Raw genomic sequence first — 9,290 nt, 5'->3', positions numbered from 1 at the left:
CCGTCTCGCGTGAACAATCTGAATGAAGAACTATGCCTGCTTCAGTGATTCGTGCGTGGCACTCTGCTTGCACTGCTTTCATTGGATTCTCTTCCTCTTTCTTAGCTCTTCACCATGGCTATAGTGAAATATAACTGAGTTTCTATCTTCTATTGTTCTTCTCGTAACAGTGGTCATGCATTCTTAACGCATCTAAGTTCATTGAGATATCTAATCAATCAATAAAGCATAAAACTTGAATGTAAGCATCAGTACATTCATATAGAACGTGAACTTCTCAATGTTTTAAAATCACTACCACCTTCTTTCTTGCTGAGCATGACGATGTGATGAAGTGATGAGCTTTGGTCGACTGACTCTTTCATAGCAGTGATCATACTAGAAAAATTGGTTAACTCTAGGGTTCAGAGCAAATGAACTGCTCTGATACCACTCTGTCACGACCGGTCCTAATTAAGGATAATTAAGCCGGGAAAACCGTGACTAATGGAGGGATATTAGAAGCGGGGTAGAAAGGGGATAATTAAACAAAGAAGAATCACATTTCATCATTTAACAAAAGGAATATTTATAATATAACAGAAGTTTAGTCGTATAGACTCAAATAACTAGTAAGTTCAGATATCTCTGACTTAGCCAAATAAACATAAAACTTCTGAGTACGCAGCGGAATAAGGTTCTGATTACATGTATGAAGACATGTAATCCTAGAGTTCATTAATACATAATAAGACAAAAGAATCCTGCTCGTCACTTCATCACCATCGGCAGCTGCTCAACCTGCACATTTAGAAATATATGCAGGGCTTGAGTACAAAAGTACTCAGTGGGCACGTATGCCTAAGTATAAAATACATGCTTCAAAACTGTAAATTGTCATGCCATAATAAACAGTACAGCAAGGGAGTTTTTCGCTAAAAGGCCCAAGCTTACTAAATTCATTTGTGATTCTTAAAGTTCGACTGCAGTCTAAGTTCTCTTGTAATCTATCATATCTGGAACTTTGTGCCGGAGAGGTGGCCACCTCTCACGGTCACTTGACCGGCCAACCCGCTAGATGACTCACGGTCACTGGTGTACACTAGCCCTGGCAGGATAGCTATCAACTGCTCAAGACCCGAATTCGATTACATGATAAAAGTCACATCAGATAGATATCATACTGAAATTTAAATATTTTATGGCAAGACAATATTTGAAATAACTTCAATTAATTTAATCATGAAATAACTTGCTTGAACGTAATATTTAAACTCATTTGATATATATGAAAGTAATGCCCACCTGTTAGAAACTTTTTGTGGTACAGTAGCTCCTTGACTGATTATTAATCTCGTGCTTGACCTTTATTACGAGAATATAAATAAGATATTGCTCGAGTAAAATCCTCAAATAATGAGATTACAGAATTAACTATGCATGATCTTTATGCATGATTTATTACTCCGAGATGATATTAGAGAATTACTACTATTAATCCTCACTATCGGATCAAATAAATACCAACTAGGTTTCATCTTGCGTGGTTGAGTAATTAACTAAAATAATCCGTTCGCTTCAGGTGTTCTAATCCGCCAATTAAATAAACCCCATTCCTCGTAGTCAATAAAAAAAATAATTAAATAATTACTTCAACTTATTCGCTTTATAACCTCATAATTAATCAGGCTTAATAAATAGGAACAAGTAATGTTATAAGATTAAATAATTAAAAGGCTCAACATAAGGCAGCCTAATAATTAATTAAACAAATATGGGCTTGATTTAAATAAATCGTGGCATTCCAATAATTAAATTGAAAAGTTTAGTTGGAGTAATTCATGGACTCAAGTAATTAAATAATTTTAGGGCCCAGTTGAATAAATAACCAAGGCCTAAAGAAAATAAATAGGAGGCCCAATCGGAATAAAATAACAAAGCCCAATGAATTAATTAAATTAGGCCCAATGAATTAATTAAATTAGGCCCAATGAATTAAACTAAAGCCCAAGCAAAATAATTGAATTAGGCCCAATTATAATAAATACAACAAGGCCCAAAAATAAATAAATAATGAAGCCCAAAGAAAATAAAATAAAGGCCCAAATTTTCGGCCCAACTCAAGCCCACTGTAATTTAAAACAAAATCGGCCCACTGAAACGAAGCCCAAATAAGGAGTCCAACATAATTAAATAAACTCCGGCCCAATGAAATGGCCCAATTATTAAAATAAATAAAGTCCAACTCAATTAAATAAAGCCCATACAAATCAAAACAACAATTAAATCAAAGCCCATATAAATAAAATCGGAGGCCCAATCAGTAATTAAAATCGGCCATTTAAATAAAATCAGAGGCCCAATATTAATAAATAAGCCAGCCCAACTCAAGCCCACTAAAAATAAATCAACAAGGCCCAAAGAATTTAATAAATAAGCCCAATTAAAATAAGGAGCCCAACTTTAATTAAAATAGGAAAAAGCCCAAAATTCCCCCCCCCCAAACATCTCGGTTCTCTCTCTCTATTTCAATACACACTCACATACACCCTCACAAATAGATCTCTCTCTCTTCCTCTCAATTCTCATCTCTCTCTTCTCCAATGAGGGCTCGCCGCCGCTGCTCCGAAATCCGGCGAGCACCGCCGCCGCGACTCTCTCTCCGACCAGATTCGCCTCTCTTTCTGCTCCCTCAAATCTCCTCCGGCTATGGCCGAGCAGCAGCTGATCGGCCCGTCATCTCTCCCTCCGTCGACCAGCTTCGCATCCAGCCGCCGTCCAGCCCCCTGTCCAGCCGCCGTTGCTGCTGTGCGATTTTGTCACACCCCAATTCTTGAATGAATAAATATAATCGAGGTGCAACTAATTCATAGAAATAAACAAGGAACAACCTTGTAAAAACCCGAAATAGGATAGAAAGTCGGGCTATGCCCCTTTGGATCACAAGTTTTGTTTCATGCTTCTGACAACCGACATTCATTGGCATAAATTTAGTAGTGAAGAGTCTAAGCTCGGTCAGGTATATCATTTGAAATTTAACATGAAGATCTTAAGTTGGAAAAACAAAAGACTGATATGAGTAATTGCTACAGCGGAAGTCTAACATAGGAATTTATCGCTAGCCTCAGCTCCGTCCCGTCAGCACCGGCCAGCCAACCTGAAAACATTTGAAAGTATTTTTGGGCTAAGTACTAATGTACTTAGTGGGCATGCATTTTCTGAAACATTTTATATTTTAATAAAGACAGTTTATCCAATCATACTTGACATGACTTAGAAGGTTTTAAATTAAAATAACTTCTAAGCATGTTAAAACATTTTCTTTCATTTGTGCGCACATGTCACACTCCCTTTCTGTTACTCGCTATGATCCCGGACCTCTAGCCACCGACGGATCTCTGTCTCCCGCTGACACTTGCCCTGAGGACGTAACTCAAACAAGTTGAATTGACCTCGGGACGCTACCCAGGCGGGCCTGATATTTCTCATGCTCCGGAACACATCCAGCCGAGCACCCTTATAACGCCTCTGGTTAGAGCCCGATGGAGATCAACCCACCGAGTCAACTAACAAGTGTACACAATTCTCAAACAACGTATTAGGTCATTAGAGAACCTCAATTGATTAACTGCGCGAGCCTTAAACAGAGCAGAGTGCACATAAACATTTTATTGGATAAACAGTTTTCATTACATTAAATAAACAATTTGCATTTCATTGAAACATTTAGAGCTTAATAACTCAATCATACTTTGTACATTTGGAAAGTAAGCCCACCTGGTTAGGCAAAGCCTGAAGATCATAATCACATATAAACCTGTCTTGGGAAAGCAGCGCTGATCCCCCTGGTCACAAAGCCTACAAGAAATTCTATTCTTAATAGGTCTCGTGAAGCTAATCTTAAGTCATGGTGTAGTGCTTAATATTCTATGATTCACTTAGCCGGGTTTTCAAAATTTAGTAAATAAATAATTGAAAACTAAATTCTTGAGTTAAGGACACCAACAATATCCTTACTCGATTTTCTTCAAATAATTGGAATTATAAATAAAACCAATTAAATACTTTTATTGCAAAATAAATGCAATTTCATGTCATGCTTAGCATTTATTAAGTAATTTACTTAAAATATACACATAATAATAATATAATATTATTATGCAAATTATTCTTTAAAAATAATAATTAATTAAACTAATTAATAGTTCAATTAATTAATATAAGTGTAGTCCATTTAATTAATAGAAGGCAGTCCAAAATTTTAAATAAATGAAGGCCCACTATTAATTAAAACTGAGTCCATGTTAAATAAATAAAATAGGACCCAAACACTTAAAATAAACTTAGCTCAAACCATTTAAAAGATGAGGCCCAAACATTTTAATAAAAGAAATCGGCCCAAGTCAAGCCCACAACCCAAACCTAGCCTAGCACAAAACTCAAAGCCCAACCCCCTTCCCTTCTTCTCCCCCCCCTTCAGCCGCAACACACACGCACACACACTCACAACCTTACGCAGATTTCACTCTCTCTCTCTCCCAAGGCTCCGCCTCTCTCTCTCCCTCGAATCTCCTCCGGCGGACGACGACAACTATCGCCGAACACACCGCCGCCCCTTGACTCTCCTCTCCCTCAACTCGTCTCTCTCTCTCGGCCCTCAACACACGACATTCACCGGACACGGCGCCGGCCACCCTCTGACTCCGGCGACGACACGACACCAGCCGTACCGCCGCCTCACACACAGACGCATGCTCCCAGCGTAGCCAGTAACCCCGCTCAGCCCTCTCTCTCTCTTCTCTCTCAACTGTCGGCACAAGGCGCAGCAGGCGCAACCGCCGCGGAGCGCCGCCGCCTCCGGCGTCCTCGCAGCAGATCCGCCGTCACCTCCTTCTGAAAAATCCAGCGGACTACGGCAGCGGCTTCACGCCACCACCACCGGCGTCCTAGCCCCCAACTCTCTTCTCAGATCGGAACCCACCGCTGCGGCTTCGTCTTCGGCGAAGGGCCACTGGCCTCATCTCCCTCTGTACCCCCCTGTTCTTTCTCCGAACGGCGACTGCAGCGGCGATGAACAGCCGCCACCAACTCACCTCCGAAGAATCCGTCATTTCTTTGCTCTCCGGCAACAGTGGCTCCGCGCCACCGCTACCGTCCAGCGTGCCCCATGTTCTCCCCCTTCCTCTTGCTCCGACGGACAACGACCGCCAGGCCGCCGCCGTTCTCTCATTCCCCTCCACTGACTCGACATCGCAAAATCGAGGACGAAGAATAAAAACAGAGTTCCAAGACTCAACCTTTCTTCCTTCTTTTCTTTAAAAACAGGCATGCTTCATGTATGTATCTATATGCACATAAATTGTATGTCTGAACATTGGTGATTTAAGAAATTGTTGTTCTTTATGAATGCGTATACATATGCACCGAAATGATGAGATGAAAATATGTGAAAGTTTGATGTGCTATAATTGCAGTGTCATAACTGATTGAGCAAGTATAAAAATAGGTAGAGAGATTCAAAGATGAAACCTCTGGTTTGAGTTGCTGAAATCTGAGTTTTGTGGCAGTTTGATCCATTCGCAATATGGCTGAGCTCTGCACTTGGATTTCTTTGGGTTTAATATAATTGAGATATGGCAGAGATTGTTGGATTTCTTTGGGTTTAATATAATTGAGATATGGCAGAGATTGAGATATGGCAGACAGAGAGGAGTGGACGAATGATTTGCTGTGTAGGAGTAGGTGTAGTGGGTAGTGGTTGTAGTGGGAGTAAGTGGGAGTAAGTGGAAGGGAAAGTGGGAGGAAAGGTGGAGGATGGAATAAAAAAAAATCTTTCGGGTTGTACTATAAAAACTGTAATAATACTTCATGGTTCGCTAAATAAATAGCTCGTGAAAATACTTGAATGCTAAATGCAATAAATATGCAATGCATATAATTTAATTACTAAATTTACAAATGCTTTTGTAAATCATTTTTGTTGGAATTAAAATAAATTCTTTCTCTCAATCCGGCGTGAATCATCTTAAATCTAAGTTCGAAAATTTTCTAAACTTAGCTCGAGGAAACGGGGTATTACATCCCTCCCTCCTTAAAAAAATTTCGTCCCCGAAATTACATACATTGATAATCTAGCTGGGGATACTAGTCTTTCATTTCATTCATCTTTTTCGTGGCTTTTTCCATCCTGTGATGGTTCCACTACATGATGAGAACAAAATTATTGTCTCATAAAACTTGAACCTTGCGATCAAGTATCTGGACTGGTTTTTCTTCATAACTTAAGTCCTAACTTGGACTACTTTATCTGGTTTAATCAAATGCTTTGAATTAAACACATACTTTCTTAAGTGAGAGACATGAAACACATTGTGCACGTCTCCAATACTGGGTGGCAATGCCAACCTATAGGCTACAGGGCCTATCTTATCTAGGATCTCAAAAAGTCCTATATAACGGGGTTGTAACTTGCCCCTCTTTCTGAAACGTATAACTCCTTTTGAGGGAGAAACTTTGAGGAAAACTCGATCTCCAACATTGAATTCTAACTTCGATCGGCGTTTATCGGCGTAAGACTTTTGTCTATCTTGAGCTTCTTTGATTCTTCGCTTGATGTGGTCGACCTTCTCAACCATCTGTTGGACCAGTTCAGGACCTAACAGCTTTCTTTCACCCACATCATCTTAGTAAAGTGGTGAACTACATTTTCGGCCATAAAGACCTCATCTGGATTATTCCAAATGTTGCTTGATAACTGTTGTTATAAGCAAATTCTTCGAGAGGTAACAAATTCTCCTAACTTCTACCTTTGTCTGCGATAATTGTTCGCAACGAAAATTTTAGAATCTGAATCGTTTTTTTTCTGACTGTCCATCAGTCTGAGAATGGTACGCTGTGCTGAAGTTCAGCTGAGTGCCCATGGCTTCTTGTAAACTTTTCCAGAAACGCGATGTGAATCTGGTGTCACGATCTGACGTGATAGATACAGGTACACCGTGAAGGCGTACTATCTCTTTGACATATAACTTTGCAAGTTTCACCAATCCAAATGTCATTTGAATTGGCAGAAATCGCGCTGACTTTGATAATCGACCCACTACAACGTTATATCTCTTTTCATTCCTGTTCATCAGAAAATTTTCTTTAAATTCTGGTGCATCTTTGTACTGCCTGGGTGTGCAGTGTATGGAGTATCATGAGCCTCGCTCATAATCTCGTTCTTTAACTCTTCATTGTGCGGCACACACAATCTTTCACCAACCATAAGTGTATTATTCTTTGCTTCAGTTAATCTTTTCGTTTCATTCGTTCTTGCAGCGAGACGCATCTTCTCTAAGAACAAATCTTCTCTTTGTGCTTGCACAATTCTTTCTCTCAAATCAGGTTTAGATGTCAGCGCAGCTACACAACCCGATACTGAATCTGGGGAATAAACAATCTCTAAACTGAGTGAGGCGAACTCACGAAACAGCTCCTTCTGTTGGGTAATAAAATACCCTAGCTTAGCCTTCGTCTTTCGACTCAGGGCGTCAGCTACTATATTCGCTTTTCCTGGATGGTAACTGATGGTGCAATCGTAATCCTTTACTAATTCGAGCCATCTTCGTTGTCTCATGTTCAAATCCTTTTGCTCGAAGAAGTACTTCAAACTCTTATGATCTGTAAAGATCTCACACTTAACTCCATAGAGGTAGTGTCTCCAAATCTTCAGCGCGTGCACGACGGCTACTAGTTCTAAATCATGAGTCGGGTAGTTCAGCTCATGGGGCTTCAATTGACGAGACGTATATGCTATCACTTTCTGATTTTGTATCAACACGCAACCCATTCCTAGTTTCTAGGCATCAGTGTACACCTCAAATTCTTCATTCTCCCCTGGTATTGCTAATACTGGTGCAGTAGTCAGCTTAGTCTTGAGCTACTTAAAACTTTGTTTACAAGCTTCGGACCAAACATACTTAGTCCCTTTTCTTAAAAGCCGAGTCATTGGCCTAGCCAATCTCGAGAATCTTTCTATGAACCTTATGTTGTAACCTGCTGGACCGAGAAAACTTCTAATCTTATTGACATTTGATGGTGCCTTCCATTCCTTGACTGCTTCGACCTTGGCGGGGTCTACTTAGATTCCTTCAGTCGACACTATGTGACTGAGAAACATAACTTCCTTTAACCAAAATTCACACTTGATGAATTTGGTAAACCATTTCTCATTGCGCAGGGTTTTGAGTACGATGCGTAAATGCTCTTCATGTTGTTCTTCGGTCTTAGAGTGTACGAGGATGTCGTCGATAAACACTAAGACAAAACTATCGAGATACAGATGGAAAACTCTGTTCATTAGGTCCATGAAAACTGCTGGGGCATTCGTTAAATCTAAGGGCATCACTGTGAACTCGTAAAGTCCATAACGCGTTCGAAACGCTGTCTTTGGAATGTCTTCTCTTTTCATCCTGAGTTGGTGGTAATCAGATCTTAGGTCAATCTTGGAAAACACACCGGCTCCTCTCAACTGATTTAACAGGTCGTCTATCCTCGGAAGGAGATATCTATTCTTATGAGCTTGCTTCAACTTCTTATAATCAATACACATCCTTAGTGTATCATCTTTTCTTTGACATCTTTAATTAGTGCTCCCCATAGTGGCATACTATGTTGCATGAAACTAGGTCTGGTGAAAATTTGGTAATTCATTGGGAAAAATATTTTTGTACTCTCAAATCTGTTGAACTTTCTTAATTGTTTCCTTCGTCTTAAGTCACCTTCTCAAATTGACTAGGGAATTCTAACATCAAACTTTTCTCATCGTCTTCGTAACTTTCACTTTGAGGATTAATGGCACTCCTTCTGCCCTGTAAACTCATTTTCCCATTTCCAAATGGTTATTTAATGGGGTTTCTAAGTTTCCATTGTGGTGGCGTTCCAACTTTATTCTTGCTGTAGCTTCTGGCACTTTAGCCAAAGCATTCACTCTATTAGCTTGAGCCTACTAGTCTTGGGGTTGGGTTATACCTTAAGTTTAGTTCTAGTGCTTTCCTTCTATTTAAGGGTTTCATCTATTTCTTTCATTCCATTTCCTTTTTCTTTACCTCCATCTTGAGGTGGTGTACATATCTTGTTTGTGCGTGAACTTTTTACTTCTCCATTTGTTGTAGTGACTTGGTGGTGAAAGTCTCGTTCATTGCTTGTTCCTTCATAATATCTCCCTGGTTCACTAGGGGAATTGAATATCTCATGACGCGATTCATTCACGAACTCCTTTACGCATTTCTTATTATTGTCCACCATGTGGACCACATATTAACAGCTGGTTG

The 9,290-nt window shown here is 39.8% G+C and overlaps 1 long non-coding RNA gene across 1 annotated transcript; it reads right to left on the bottom strand.

Annotated features, from left to right (window-relative positions):
- Nucleotides 1–2,849: 2,849 nt before the first annotated feature.
- Nucleotides 2,850–5,625, bottom strand: LOC131002251 (uncharacterized). Its single transcript, XR_009094226.1, has 3 exons — nucleotides 5,509–5,625; nucleotides 3,757–3,837; nucleotides 2,850–3,136 (listed from the first exon to the last, which is right to left on the bottom strand). It is a non-coding gene; the product is annotated as an uncharacterized LOC131002251 (long non-coding RNA).
- Between the last annotated feature and the right edge of the window lie 3,665 nt (nucleotides 5,626–9,290).

The sequence above is a fragment of the Salvia miltiorrhiza genome, unplaced genomic scaffold, assembly GCF_028751815.1.
Source record: "Salvia miltiorrhiza cultivar Shanhuang (shh) unplaced genomic scaffold, IMPLAD_Smil_shh Hic_asm_8, whole genome shotgun sequence".
In the NCBI taxonomy this organism is placed as follows: Eukaryota; Viridiplantae; Streptophyta; class Magnoliopsida; order Lamiales; family Lamiaceae; genus Salvia; species Salvia miltiorrhiza.
This window is presented reverse-complemented; position numbering and strand designations above follow the sequence as displayed.